This window comes from Rhodnius prolixus, unplaced genomic scaffold, assembly GCF_049639745.1.
Source record: "Rhodnius prolixus isolate KJV_2025 unplaced genomic scaffold, Rpr scaffold_8, whole genome shotgun sequence".
NCBI lineage: Eukaryota > Metazoa > Arthropoda > Insecta > Hemiptera > Reduviidae > Rhodnius > Rhodnius prolixus.
The window spans coordinates 19,178,334-19,194,480 of NW_027411593.1; the positions used below are offsets into that span (position 1 = coordinate 19,178,334).

The 16,147-nt window shown below is 34.9% G+C and overlaps 1 long non-coding RNA gene across 5 annotated transcripts in view; it reads right to left on the reverse strand.

Annotated features, from left to right (window-relative positions):
- Positions 1–9,369: 9,369 nt before the first annotated feature.
- LOC141450991 (uncharacterized) overlaps positions 9,370–16,147 on the reverse strand; it is a 62,724-nt gene continuing 55,946 nt past the window's right edge. For 4 of the 5 annotated variants that reach the window (XR_012456482.1, XR_012456484.1, XR_012456480.1 and 1 more), the window contains exon 11: positions 9,371–9,640. This is a non-coding gene — a long non-coding RNA (uncharacterized lncRNA). Of the gene's footprint in view, positions 9,641–16,147 lie in introns of all 5 variants that reach the window. The other variant, XR_012456483.1, reaches the window with a different exon arrangement.

The following is a 16,147-nucleotide window of genomic DNA, read 5'->3' on the forward strand; positions in this document are numbered from 1 at the left end:
TTCATTTTGGCTCAATTATATCACACTATACATATTCGAATTATTCATATTCAGTATTTGGAAAGTTCAAAGACCTAAGTTTCCAACGCAATGGAATTGCTGGCCATCTTAGCTGTTATGATCATGTAATTCAATGCTGGGAGACATCTAATCTTGACAATAGTCTATTTCCTTTCTTGAACCTCAACTCTAACATAGAGTTTCTTAATAAAAAACTAATTTATTACCTCTACATCCGTTCCGTACTCCTATACGCAGCCCCTGTGTGGTCCAACACTTGTCGCACCAACTACGGGAAGTTGGTCACTTCGTCCGGATGTTGCGTTTTTTTGGCAAGTCAATTACAAATTTGAGTAAAAAAGGGTGTGTTCGTAGAATTGAATTTAATCGATATTGCACAAGTGCAGCACTGTTTAATTTCTTTTATATTAAAAAGGATTTTAGTTTTGGCGATTTTAGTTATATTTAAACATATTTTCTTCCATTATTGGTAAAATAATAGCCTATTTTTTTCAGGCAGGGCTTTAAGTCCAACTACCGATTAGGTGATGTGGTCGGGGGCGGAAGCTCATACTTTACTACTAATTCTTTTTCTTTTTTTGAAAAGTAGCTACTACTGGTAGGGCCGGATTTAGATGAAAAGAGGCCCTAGGCTACTCCACTTATGAGGGGCCCTTTCACCTCCCATTTTTAAGTTTGTAAATTACATGAGAGATAATTAAATACATCACTACTGTGATATACAGGGTGAACCAGTAAGTAATGTCAATAGGCCTACTGTGTGTAGTATATCTGAAGTGGAGTTCAATGACGTATTGGCCAACTTCATATTCTCCCCTGTTCTTGAGTGACGTCACTTTAATTTTTTTTTCTAAAATAATTACTTTTTTTTGCAATAAAAATGTTATTACTCAGAAAGTTTTAGTCCGAATTCGATTCTGATGACACGATTAGGAAGACAGATAAATTTTCTAAAAATTGACACCATTTCGAAGCATAAGTTATTCTCTAAACAGCCTCAATCTTCCTCCTGGATACTGGGAAAATAAAAGTAATCGAAAATTTAAAGAAAAGTCATTAGGCCCTTATGTGATCATTATCAGACCTAGGTGCTGGCACTTTTTAGTAAAAGTTTCCTTGTCTAATGTGGACTTTCTAACGCGGTATATCATTTTCCAGGATTCCTTTTATCTTCTAACGAGAAATTACGTTTGTTTTACAAGAAAACGTGTTCACGAGCACTAAACAGTTTTAGTTTATCAGGTTGTTTAATTCATTGAAAACACTGGAAAAGATCCTGCTGCAAAATGGGTGTACCTGTTCGTGATAGGTTTATCCACTCCCTCCAATACGCCGATGACCAGGTAATAATAGCGTCAGAGGCAGAGGATGTGAGCTACATGTTTAGGAAGTTAATAGCCGAGTATTCCAGATGGGGACTAAGCGTTAGTAAAAAGAAAACTGAATACATGGTGTTCAATACTCCTCCCGTTCCGGTAGAGATAGACGGCTGGATGCTATATCCAAGTAAGGAATTTAAATATCTTGGGTACTGGCTGTCATCTACAGGAACAAGTGAGACAGACATTGAACACAAAGTAAATAATGGCAAGAAAATTATGAATGCATTAAACGCGACCCTCTGGAGCAAGGAAATAGGAATAAAAACAAAAAGGAAAATTTACCACTCATTTGTGGAAAGTGTAGCCACATACGCAGCAGAAAACTGGACGTTGTCCAGAAGAGCTGAAGGTAGCCTGTTAGCCCTGGAAATGGACTTTTGGAGGAGAAGTTGTAGTGTATCCAGGCTCCAGCGAGTTCCCAACTCCGAAATTAGGGAGAAAGCCAAAGTCGAAAAGACCATTCTCTATACAATAGAGACCAAAAGACTGAAATGGTATGGCCACCTAATGCGGATGGATGAAGATCGCTGGCCCAGGAGAATCCACAGCTTCACTCCACAGGAAAGGAGGAAACGGGGCCGACCTAGGAAGCGGTGGATGGAGGGTGTGGAACAGGCGATGGCAGCGATGGGATTGAGAGAGGGAGACTGGGAAGATAGAGAGCGCTGGCTATTGGGTATCGGGGATATGACCGCATAGGTTGTAAACTACCCGGAAAAAAAAAAAAAAAACAAACCTCTTTTAGATGGACCAGTAGTCAATTTTTAAAGTAGATTGTCTTAAAATAAGAAAGTCAAAGGTTACAAATTGCACTTTAAAAATTTACTTCTGATCTCTCTGAAATATTTGAGAAAATGTTAGGAAATATTTTAAACTCGAAGGTATACAGGTTCACCCTGTATATCAATATGTTAAATGTTAATATAATATAATATGTTATGTTTTTAGAATAGTGTAATTTTAATTTTGCTAACAATTTGAATGTAGGCCCCTCTTGATCTTGAGGCCCTAGGCTGAAGCCTAGTTAGCCTATAGGAAAATCCGGCCCTGGAACTGGGGATCTCCTACTTACAAAGCCACCTTCTGTGCCATTATTATTTGGCTCTACCATCCCTGATGACTGCCATGATAAAAGTTAAATGTGATTGCTATACAGTGAATTTTTAATACAGAGAAAAAAAAAATGGCATTACAATTAACCATTTATAAAGCTTACTTTTTCAAATGATTGTCACTTCATGGAAATGTGAAGTTCAAATAATTTGGTCGAAACTTTTGTTAACTTTGACTTTTTCCTCAACCACTTTTTTTGGGACTTTTAAAACTTTAACGAAAAAAATCTGTCAACCAGAAACGTATGATTTCGTATCTTGTGATGTTGAGCACCAAAAATAATGAATGCTGTTTGATAAAAGTTTTTTATTTTTTAGAAAGACCATTTTAAGGAGGAGCGAGAACAGAAAAACAAGTTTATTTTTCTTATTTACACAGATAGAATGGATGTTGGGGTAAATTCTTCCTTGAAGGAATAGCGCAAACATTAATGGAGTCTCTTGCTGTAAGTTGATCCTTTTTGGGTTTAAGACGGAGCCATGGGTAAAGTGGGTGGGTTAGTAAACAGTAATACGGTACGCTCAGTGGCGGTGATTATCTCTCTCTTACTGGCAGACGCTTTATATAAACCCTTAATTATCACAGAACTACATACGGTAGATTACAGGGCTAGAACTGTGTATGTCACAACCTAAAATGTTTTTCTAGGGATTAAAACTTGAAAGTTTAGTAGCAGTTTAATTAGTGTTGGTTTTGTTATTAAATTACAGACGTACCGACACTAACATACATTACTAAACGAACATGTAGAGATTTAGATTTTAGTAAAGCAGATTTTACAACAGAAAGATGCATGTTGCTATTTGCTTGAGCAAAGCAGCTATATATAACACAATCCTTTTGCTGCTCATTGACTTTCAGAGCAAGTAATCGCAACCCACCCTCTGTCCTTGAAGCGGTGAGTTCTCTAGCTTTGGCTTAGTTGTTGTAGGAATTTGTGTGTATGTATATATATACATATAAACGTATATAACAGATTTAATTGTTTTCTGGTAATTAATATGTGCAACAAGCTGAAGGGGAAAAGGGTCTCCTATATACAACTTGCACACAAGATCTGGGTAAAGTGAACACACACACTAGTGTGGAGGAAATACTGTGTTTATGTGTGGTTTCCCATAGTGTGTGCCTTTATGCGCTACACACTGCATTTATATATGTATATATATATACTGAGAGACCTATATGTAAAATATTGGTTAATATACACGCGAGACTGTATCCTTTTTGTTTTAATGTAGAATCACAATTTTATCTAAATTGATACTGTCAAATACACTTGTTACCATGAACATTCTTCATGTATACAATCAACACAGAGTTGATATAGGAGAACTTTTAGAAAAAATAAATTTTGAAATGACATTTTTTTATATTAATTTGTTCATAATACTGTAATTTTTTTTTCTCTTTTCCTGTGTGTAATGTAAAATTTAAATTTCTCCAAAAAAAGAAAATTTAATAAAGAGAACTCTGTACAAGACACAACTAAGACCTATCTGGACCTACGGAGCTGAGCTGTGGGCTCTGCGAAACCTTCCAAGATCCAAAGAATCCAATCCTTTCAATCTAAAGTCCTTCGGCAAATCATCAACGCTCCTTACAGGGGCGGCTTAACCTATAGTGCAGGGTGTGCAATGCACACGGGCGCCGCCGTCTCAGGCGCTCCCTGAGACAGCTAAGAGCATCGTCTTGGACCATCATGGTACAACAATGATATGACAGAAGCGGCCAGCCAGCGCGGTGGCGGCAGTTATCAAACGCGAGCGCCCTATGGGCGGCTTCTTTTTCGAACATTTTGTTTCAACTCGAAATAAACCTTATTTCACGTATTTAAAGTTTAGAAGTTTAATATGAAAAAACTTTCTTGTTACGACGGCAAAGTTAATAGTTATAGCCGCGGGGGGGGGGGGGGGGGTCAGGCCTAGGGGGCGCCAGGGTTTCATTGCACACGGGCGCTACACGAGCTAAAGCTGCCCCTGGCTCCTTATTATGTAACCAATTTAACCCTTCATACAGACCTCAATATCTGTTCATTATTTTTGGTGACTGAATCATAGTTTCAATAGGATGAAAAATTCATGCCAGTTTCAGTCATTATAAACTTTATTCTGCCGAGGTCATCTTCAGGGCTGATTCACAATATACTGTTTTACATCATTAGAGAGTTGGTGTGTCTTCTGTCTTGTCTGTTCATGGACTCTGACACGCATTAATTTTTTCATCCTATTGAGACCTTAATATCCCTTTTGTCAATGATCTAATACATTCTCGGTTTCCTTAATTTCCATAATAGCCTAAACCATACATCCTAATCCCACAGCACAAGCCTTATCCACAACAACCCATCCTGACAGTCCTCCACGACGCCAGAAACAACGTTGGCCCCGCGACCTTTTACCTATTTCCTAAACTTCCTTCCAACCTCTAGAGAGTTCCAGCATTGGCTGGCCCCTCTCTCAGCATGGCTTCCCGATTGTGGCGCTGAATCCACTAGGATTCAGCAACCAATCTGTGCCTAACTCAATTAAGAACGTATTTACTTGATGTATATGTACATATATGTACAGGTTGTAAATAAATAAAAAATAAAGAAAATTATTATCATTTTTCAAAATTTCACTCTGTGACATGAACATTTAGGAAACTTGTTTTTATATTTTTTTTTTAAGGGAAGGGATTAGCTATGCGGTTAGCGTGTTGGATTCCCACGCTGAGGTCCCGGGTTTGATTCCAGCTCCTTTGACCCTTAGATTTTGTTTTCTCTTCCTAGGAGCTTCTTAGTGTCCGGTGATGGACAGTATTGTCTGTAACGGAAGAACATTGTCCAGGGGCCAGCAATGCACTGGAAAAAGCTCCAGGCGATCTAAGCTTTCACTAAACAATAAACGACTTATCTACACAATGGAAGTATGGCCTGGACTTACGGAATGAAACTTTCAAGCTCAACCAAAGCTTCCAATATCTATAAAATCGTCGAATCGCTATTGCACCTAACTTTGTATCAAACTGAATCTTACATCGAGATATCCTTGTTCCTTATGTTTCTGAAGCTGCAAGATCCCGTTATATTAAATTCCATACTTCAATCACCTCACATTCCAATCCTCTAGTACCCCAACTTACTACATTACCAGAAAATCCTGCCAGACGGTTGAAGCGCAGGTGGCCACGCGATCTTCTAAATGAAGTAAGTGCCAGTATACAATAGTGGACTGTCCCACTTTGAGAGTTCACCCAATGGGTGAATTCTACCCTCACGTTAATCATGTATTTATTCTGTGTGTCATGTCGTATCAGCTTCACTTATTGCAGAAATATGCTGCAGTTGTGAAAATAAAGTGAAAAAAAGTTAAGTACAAAAAATAATAATAATAATTCCTGCTCATAAATACTTCGAAAATGGAAAAATTATTCTTCCAACTAGAAAATTTAGACTTGGAATACGTATTCTAGAAGTCGAACAAAAAAATTCCTACCTATTTAAAATTGGTACTTATACGTAATTTTAATTATTAGTATTCTTGCCGATCTGTCAATCTTTAAAAGATTTCATTCCTTCTATTGATGCGTATTCTTTTATTCAGCAATTGATTCTGACTCCTCATTTGATTCTGTTTATTTTATTTTAGCACCTGTGACTCTCTCTCACTTGAAGTTGTTCTTTTTTATTTTTACTTTTAGATGTTTTCAATTTTTTTGATAACAGTAATCGATCTGCAGGTTGCATAAGTCTAATACAGAAACATAAGACTTTCACGTTCCCTAAAAATTTAGATTTTAGTCTTACCAGTATCTTGTAAGGTTGCAAAAAGAGGGTAAACTGCTAATTGCTTCATTTATAAGAGTTACTCTTTTACAAAACACATCTAATAAACAATAGATCATTCAATTTTCATACAATAATGTATGTAATTTTCTCAACACCCTTCTACATACGCCTCAGGCTAGAAAACTCGTAATTCACCCCTCCAAAAATTAATATATTTAACTCGGGAGAGATTTTATGCATATATATTATGTATACCGACTAATATCTAAGGATTTTATTCAATTTTAATGGATAATTGAATTTTTGGTGGCTAGAGGAAGGGAAGATGCTAGTGTGAGGTTAAGGGGGAAACCCGAAGATGATGGAGGTTGCAGGATATAATTATGTGATCATCGTGGCAAAGAGAAGGCGAGTATGAGTCCGTACTTAATGGACCCGCCCAACACGTTGACTTCCCCTTTTACTCTTTCCCATTCTATAAGTTTCAAGTTGGAACATTCTAACTGTTAAACTAGAGTTAAACTCCCTTAAAATTTTCTAAGTTCGATATGCAAAGGTTGGCCCTTTTATAATATGATCATAAATTTCACCAGTTGATATAATTAATTAAACTCTTCTTGATATATATAATACTCGATGGCGAATTATATTTGATAGAGAAGGGACGGAGATGCGAGCAAAGAGGACCTTCTAGTTTAATTATGGTTTTAGTGAGAGCGTTAACGCTAGAGGGACACAGACATGGTTCAACTGTTCTTGGTCACGAAACTTTGTACTTTGAAATTTATTGTTTCCATTCACAAATATATATGCAACTCTGAGACTGCTTTTAATTAATAATTATTCAATTTTAATGGGATCTTCTACTTTTTTGATAGGTATAATCACAATTAATTATTTCTAACTAAGTTTGGAGACAATGGCACTCTGGCTTTTCACTTAACATCAGCGTTTTCTCACTAATTTAATAAATTGAGGGATTTTGTTCACTAGGTTGAAGTCAAAGGTCTCTTTTGCTCCAACCTAAATATTAAGTAGCAGCTTCCGCCTATTTTTAGTTTTTCAAAATTTTTTTTTACTTCCCACAAACACCGGCACATTCTCGAACTTAGACCCCTTTAAAGCCGAATATTTGTGCCGTTTATTTTGAAAGTGGGGCAAGTCCATTTTTATGTTATTTCGAGATATTTAAGGTTTTGCGTTTCAATAATTTTAAAAATATTAGTAAATATTAATAGACATATTTTTTTTTTATTTTGTGGTGTTAGATAATGTAAGTTTATAATCCAATAGTGTTTATAGTGCTGGCTAAGAAAAATAAAGGTTTTATTATAACTAAATGGACTTGCCTCACTTTCAAAATTAATGAATTATTGTAATCGTTGATTTAAATGGATAATATTTCAGTCGTATCAGTCTTTTTTTAACAATAACAACAAAATGCTAATCAATAGTTCAACTATTCTTCTTCTTTTTTAAAATCATTTTGGTCCGAATTGCCTTCGTATTCAGATTCTGATTCCAAGATTCTTCTTTTATTACCGATTATCATGAGTCTTATTTCTACAAACATAATAAAATTACTTGCAAATGAGGATTTTATTGAAATGGCGGCGTTATTACCCAGAAAAGTATTTTTATTCTATTTTTGTGACCTACCAAATTCACTTTCAGATGCATCAGAGTTACAATTACCGTTGTAATCGCTTTCAGCCATTTTTTTTTTTTTTTATAAAATAAACCACAATCCGTTATTAATTTTCAAATAATGAAACTTTTTTCGTACACCGAGCACAAAACAACACAACTTACTTGATAGCCGATAATATAAGTCGAATGTTATACAATTTACAGTTTTTCAGAGTCAATAGTACTAAAATTTCCCGATGTTGGCGCTATTATCGAAACACAAAATTAAGATGTACTATATTATTATTAAATAATAATAAATTTTATGAAATATTGTACAATCACCGATTACCAATATCAAAGATAGATAGATAAGACATGATGTTAAACCATCACATTTGCTTCACCATACAGCAACCGGAGTTAAATTTTGCTGTACGGTTAAATAATTTCAACCTAAGATGGACTTGCACCATTTTTACAATATTGTTAAGAGCTAAAACTTCCATCTCCCAAATATTAGAATTCTGAATTTTGTTTTACTCTAAATTGTTTTCAGATAAAAAGATCATACTAAGTTTTATCTATAATTATCATTATCTTCATTTTTTCAAAAAATGTACTTGCCCCACTTTCAAAATAAACGACTCATTTCTTGCAAAAACTAAAAATCGCTATAAATTCTGTTACGTAGAAGGAGAAGAAAGTGCATATAATGTTTTCCCAGAAAGAGGTTGTGATTGGCAATAGAATGTGTGAATAAGATGCATAAACTAGGAACGTGATGCAATAAACTAAAGCAATTCTTTCGCTTTTGTTTCATCCATCGCCCTCTACATACTGTGATTGCAGCAGACAAAAAGTATTGCAAAGAATAGAAAAGCTAATATGCAGAAAGGGGGAAATGCATTTTTTCCATTTTTTTTTTTTTTTTTTTTTTTGCAACACTAAATTGGTAAAGTAGGTAGAATAGAATGACGGCAGCACGTGTTGCATGTGCCTACAATATCTAAAATTTGTACCAAACTGTTATTCCTGCAAGAGAGCGCGCGCTAGAGGCAGATCTGTGATATTGCAGTCTGCACACACACACACACACACACACACACACACACACACACACACACAGTTTCCCGCCTTGCCAGTAGCCGCCCCCGCCAACAGTTCGACATATTGCCCCCACGTGACCTGCCCGATACAACCATGTTCCGCTGGTCCTCTTCTACGTTTCCTGCCTGTATTATCTAGCGCCGAGATAACTAAATTTACACAGTGGCCGTATGACAGTTTTTATTCCACAAAGCTTTTACTCAGAATCAGATAAAATAAAATAAATAAAAAAAAAAAAATGGAGGTAGGTATTTATCCAGCCATTCAACCATAAAAATGAATTATATGAAGCAGATATTGGACACAGTTTAAAAAAAACTGGATGTAGATTATTAGAATAAAAAATTATTATTTGTTTAGGCTCACCTACTCCATGAAATATGAGATTTTATAATATTTAAATAAAAATACAATTGTTCAATTATTAATGTATAATTCGATTCATTAGGCAGTGTATGTCTTCATATTTTCCAATATTTATTTGTAGGAAGTAAGCCAACTTCTAGCTTAAATATTACCACATTTTGAGTATCAGCATTCATGGGGGATTAATCAGAAGCCGTCGCCACCTCATTGCTACAATTGAGTCGTCCACTGCACAACTTAATTAACTCTGTAAAACAAAAAGTGGAGAAATGCGATTAAATAAAATGTACATTGTTTTTTTAAACAAAATTTGTTTATAATATAAATTCAAATAAATTTACCCCGTTATCATTCAGTGCCTGCTACTGAATTTGAATTGTATTATTGCAACGATTAACATTAGATTAGATTAGATTAAACTAGGGCGGCCTCAAGGCCTACGCCACTGCGACCCCTTTGGATCTATTGTGGCTCCCCTCACTTTAAAGCCTCTCTCTCCAGACCTGTCCTTTTAATCAGACTCTTAATGCTGGATAGTGACTCTTGGGTAAAGCTCACCTTGGTTTTTCCTCCCCGAGAAGTAACATCCTTAGCCATACGAGCCCTTCGCACTGACACAACACGTGCAGTGCCGTTTCCTCCTCTTCCTGACAGAACCTGCAAAGGCTATCATCTGCCAGGCCCATGCGATGTATGTGTTTCCTGAGCCTGCAGTGGCCAGTTAATAGGCCTACAATCATCCTTATAGCTCCTCGGCCTTGACGGATTAATTCTGCAGTCAGCCTCGGCGAATAGCCTTTAATGAACTCCTTCGCCTGTCTCTGCCCAGTGGTGGCAAGCCACCACTCTTGAGACCTACTCTGCACCCATAAGTTAATGGCCGCAGTCTTCACACACCTCGGAACCCCAAAACAGGGTTCCGGGCCGACGAAATGTCCCGCAGAGCTTTCCCGGGCCAGTAAATCTGCCGCTTCGTTTCCCTTATGTCCTGAATGACCAGGTACCCAAACTAGAAAGACCTTATTCTGGTCACTAATTACCTTCAGGGCACCCAGACAGTCCCAAACCAGTTTTGAGTTGACCTGGTAGGAACTAATAGCTCGTAGAGTAGCCTGACTATGCAAAAAAATTACGACATTAGAATTAATATTAACATTAGAGCAAGGAGTTAATCAAAATGGGTTTTAAAATGAATTATTTATTGATCAATGGCTAACAAAAATTTTTCCTTCAATGGCCTTAATTCTTTATTACATGGGAAATTTATCTTAAATATAAAAAGCTGCATAGATTTAGACGAGTTGCTCCAGATAAACCCTCTCTCCAACACATTTAATTCATATTATTAAAACTGTCCGGTAGGACAGTTGTATAAGGGTTGACCATCAAAAACTGCACGAAAAAGTGTAACGTTGAAAAACACCCAACTTTGACAATTTTTTTCTATTTTTCTATAAAAGATAAAATTCCCAAATTTTCTTTATAATATAGGGCAAATCCTCCTTTATAACTGTAATTTTTTTGCAACCACCCAGATCTAACAGGTTTCGAGAAAAAAGTTGCCGAAAATGAGCAAAAACGGCTTTTTCAAAAAATGTTCTTGTTCTTGTTCTTCTTGTTGTTGTTGTTGTTCTTCTTGTTCTTCTTGTTACCTTTTTTGTAAACAACGTAGCGCCTAAACGCGTGAACCGATTTTCATGAATGAGGTGTCATTCGATTCGGAATTTTATGTAGATGTGCCTTTTGGGGGTCTCCACGCTGTACATCTAATGGGAGAGGAGTTAGCCCCCTTTATGTAAGGCCCCCTCCAAAATTATTATTACTAATTACTCTGTAAATCTTGGCCCGATTTTGATAAAATTTGGTAGGATGATAGGGTTAGGGCTCCCCTACGTAACAATAAAGCGACGATCTGCTCTTACACTTGTTAAGGGGAAGTATAGCAGTCGTTTCAAATTATCGACACGTGAACCGATTTTCATGAATGAAGTGTCATTCGAATCGAAATTTTGTACAGATTTGTACTTTAAAAGTCTCGACGCTATGCCTCATAAGGAGGGGAGTTCGCCCCACCCAAATAAGGCCCTTTCTAAAACTATTATTACCAATATTTCTACAAAGCTTAGTCCGATTTTGATAAAATTTAGCTCAAATAAGTGGTTAAAGCTCCTCTACGTGGCTGTGAAGTGCCATCATGCTCTTACACCTACTAAGAGGAAGTACTGCAATCGTTAAAATTATCAATGAGTGAACCGATTTACATCAATGAATTGTCGTTCGATTCAAAATCTTTGCCTTTTAAGGAGAAGTACTGTAATCGCAGTTTATTTTTCTTGCTCCTCTTAAAAGGAAGTACTGAAATCGCAGTTTAATTTTGCTATTTACGTACAAATACCTTCCTATTTTATTCAAAACGCTTTCTCAAAAAAATGGTTATTGAGGATGGTTTGGGGACCGCAACTATAATCATTCTTTAAAAAGATCTCTCCAGTGGTAGTTACGGTTCCGATTTAACACCTTATCAGGTTATAATGATAGAATAGCTTATTCCAAATTTTAAAAAATCTGTAAAGCAGACGTAACTTTGCAAATAGAATAGAAGAATAGAATAGAATAGAATAGAATAATTTTATTTGTTTTAAGGGTTCTACCCTATACAAATGGAGTTTGGTTAAATACAACAAAATAAAACCTTATAAAACATAAATAAAAACTTGAATTGAAAACTAAAAATAAAAATATACATTCCAATCGAATAAAAATAAAAACAGCCAAAATTTAAAAACAAAAAATTATAAACAAAACAAAATTATAAAAGTATTTTTATAAACTTAAAACGAAATTCCTCATTTTGAAGGCACTTGTTATAAAATAAAATAAATCATTTAATTTGTTAATATCGGCTACATCTAATAGAGCTTGAACTTGAATATCTACATCTGAAATACTAGAGATGTATTTATTCAAGTATTTATCTCTATAAGATTGCAGCCTTAAACATTTTAATAAAAAGTGCTGTAAATCCTCTCTTTCGGGAATACTGCATATAGGGCAATTGGAGGTATCTGTTTGAAAACTGTTTCTGAAACCAGAAGAAGTGATTTGAAATGAACGAGGCTGACATAACCTCATTTGACTAATTAATTTATGCTTTATAATTGGCACCCTAAGAGACAAATATTGCTCACCCAGCGTTAGACTACTTATCTTTCTGAAGTCTGGATTGTAGTTTGAATGCAGAACAGCGTTAATGTCTAAAGAAAATTTATTATTCTGAAATTTCAGAATGCTACTGCTGAATTCATCCTTAAATTGTGACATTTCGCTAGTATTTAGCAAGCTAACTGCATCAATAGAATCCAATTTTCCTATTAACTGAGTGTACCAATTAAATTTAACCATAGATATTCTGTCATTACTGAGAGATTTTAAAATATTCAAACATATCTTTGGGAGGCGGTTACCATCCATTAGTTGAACTTTATGCCACCATCTAACCATCTTTTTTAGAACCTCAGTTTCAATAGACTCTAACCCAACTTCTATACGTACATAATGATTAGGCACATTTCGTGGCCAATGGAAGATGGATTTAAAATATCTGGTCTGAACACATTCTAACTTACTGCAATATAATGGAGCCCAAATTTCTGCGCTGTATAATAAAACGGAATTAATCATAGATTCTAATAATTTTTTTCTTGTCACTAGCGAATCCGATTTTGACTTTATTAAAATTTCTCTAACTTTACGGGATGCTAATTGTGATTTTCTAATAAAATGGTCAGCTGTAAGTGAAAAAAGGCCTGAAGAAGAGAAAAGCACTCCGAGATAAATGTATTGTTTTACTATTTCAATTTTGAAGTTATCGTAAAAAAGGGGTTTTATAGATTTCACTCTACCTCCCCTTTTAAAAATCAATATTTTAGATTTATCAGAATTTACTGTTAAAGAATTTTGGTGACAATAAACAGAAAGTGATTTTAGTTTTTTATTTGCTGCTGCCCAATTATCGTCAAGTAATACAAGATCATCGGCATACATTAACGCAGTAATCTCAGTATGATGGTCAACATTAACGCCATTGCAATCACTATTTTTTAGGTGAACAATCAGGTCCGAGATAAATAGGGAGAATATTAGGGGACTCAACGAATCACCCTGCAGGACACCCTGAGTCACGTCTACAATTTCCATTGTAGAATTATCTTTTAGGACTATAGTTGCCCGGTCATATAAACTTTTTAAAGTTTTGATAATTTTAGCGCTCAGACCAATCTCATGAAGTTTGGGCCATAACTTGCTATAATCAAGCGAATCAAACGCACGTTTGAAATCGATAAATGCTGCAAAAATATTCTTCTTATTTCTATAACCCAGACTAATATTTACTATTGAATTTAAGACAAAAATACAGTCAACGCATCCCCTTCCTGGTCTAAACCCGCTTTGTTCCTCAGGAAGTATCTTGCTATTATTTGCCCAATTCATTATACGATTTGCTAATATCGACGTGAAAAGTTTGACAATACAATTTATTAAAGCAATTCCCCTATAATTACCAGGATCAGAAGGATCACCTTTTTTGTACAAATGAAACATTAGGATTTCAGTCCATTTAACTGGTACTATTTCAGTATGCAGAATGTTATTAAATAAATTTAAGACGTAATGTTCCCAGTTTGGGGGCATTATTTTATAGACTTCGTAAGATAAATTGTCAGACCCTGGCGTTTTATTCAATTTACAATTACCAATTGCTATTTGTAATTCTGAAAGTGTAATATCCCCATCTAAAACTGGGTCTGAAACATAGAATAAATCATTATTCAAAGTAATTTTATCCATATAAAAATCTTTGTAATAGGAGCTAAACTGTTCAATAGAAACTGGGATATCTGTTCTTTTATTCTTATTAAAAAATTTAATAGTGTGCCAAAATGTTTTAGAGTTCTTGACGTCAGATAAACAGTTTAATTTCTCATCATAAAATTTCTTTTTCACTTCTTCTAAACATTTTCTATACTGTTTTTTACTATCGGAAAGTAAGATATAATTGTACTCAGAATATCCGTTTTTCTTTAAATTTTTATAACAAGTTTTGACATTATTTTTAGCTGTTCTACACTCTTCATTATACCATAACTTATTTTTGAAAATTAAACTCGAGCATACATTTTTCTTCACTTTTATAAGACCGGACGAAAGTGCACAATACATAAAACAGTCTGCCATATTATTATACAACAATTCAGAGCAGTCAGAATTAAAGTAAATATTATTTGTTTGAGCTAATATAGATAAATAATTTTTGATATTTGTTTCATTAAAAAATAAACAATATTTTTCCATTCTGTCATGAACCTTACATTCTATTAGATGTTTATTTAATTTATTTAGAGAAAGAATTACAGGTAAGTGATAGCTGAGTTCTGGAATGGAGGAGACTTCCATATCATGCACTAACTCAATTAAATCAGGTGATAACCATACAGTATCCACGATACTGCAACCATTAGCTGTAATATTAGTAAACTGAGCTGGGCTATCACTAATTGTCCTACCATTCAACAGTATAAAACCATATTCCTCCATACATTTTACTAATTTCCTTCCTCTAGTATTACAAAATGCATCTAAACTACTCCTAAAGCCAGTAACATTATAACCTTCAAATATTGAATCTTCTATCTGATTTAAATCGCTAACCCTTGCGTTCCAGTCACCTCCAATTATTATGTGTTCCGAATTATCTAGAAATCTAATAAATTCTTCTAACATCAGAATACACTCATCCGAGTCCATCAAAGGACTCCAATATATATTTCCAATAGTTAAAGAGAAAGAGTTAATTCTAAGTTTAACAAATAAGCCTCTCTCTGAAGAAAGTAATAAACTCGCGTCATCGCAATATAGTTTGTTAACAAGAGTAATAATACCTCCACTAGGTCGGCCTTTTTTCAATATTTTAATAGCAATAGAATTAAATTCCCAAAAATTATCTAACCAAGTGGGTTTAATTATAGACTGACTAGTTATAAAAGTTTCCGTGAAACATAATACAGCACTACTCCGCAGAAAATTAATTAAGTCCGAATCTATATTAAATAGTTTGTTAAATCCTTCAACGTTCCAGAAAATTATTTTAAATTTATTACCTGAGAGAGGCTGGTTTGTTAATCCTTCTTTTAATTCACATTTACGTTGAACATTTTCCCCCTGATTTTTCCTTTTCTTCAACTTTGTCTTCTTTTCCGGATCCTCTTTCTTCCATTTTCTTATCCCCTTTTTTTTTCTTTGCTGAGAGAGGTTTCGATGTCTGTGGCCGACGAAAAGTGTGACGTTTCTCAGGAGATTCTTCTGCTTTTCTTTTCTTGAATATTCGCCTTTTAATCAATTTACCTTCTTTTAACCAATTTCGAAGGGTCCCGTCAGATAAATTTTCAATTCCAGTACTGGCGGAATCCTCTTCTGACCCACTTCCTGAAGAACAAACCGAAGTTGCTCCAAACTTACTCCGCAACTCTTCCAGACTGTAAAGTCTACCTTCCACCCATAATTTATCATATTTCATGTAAACTTTTTTGTTAGAATTTCTTGCTTCCTTCCAATATGAATATAACTTCTTTCTAATTTCTCTGATTTCCACTGGAAAATCTTCACTCAGCACAAGATCAGAGCCCTTTAGGTTTTTTGCTTTTCTCAACAATTCTAATTTACATCTTAACGATGTAAATCTGATTATTATGGGTCG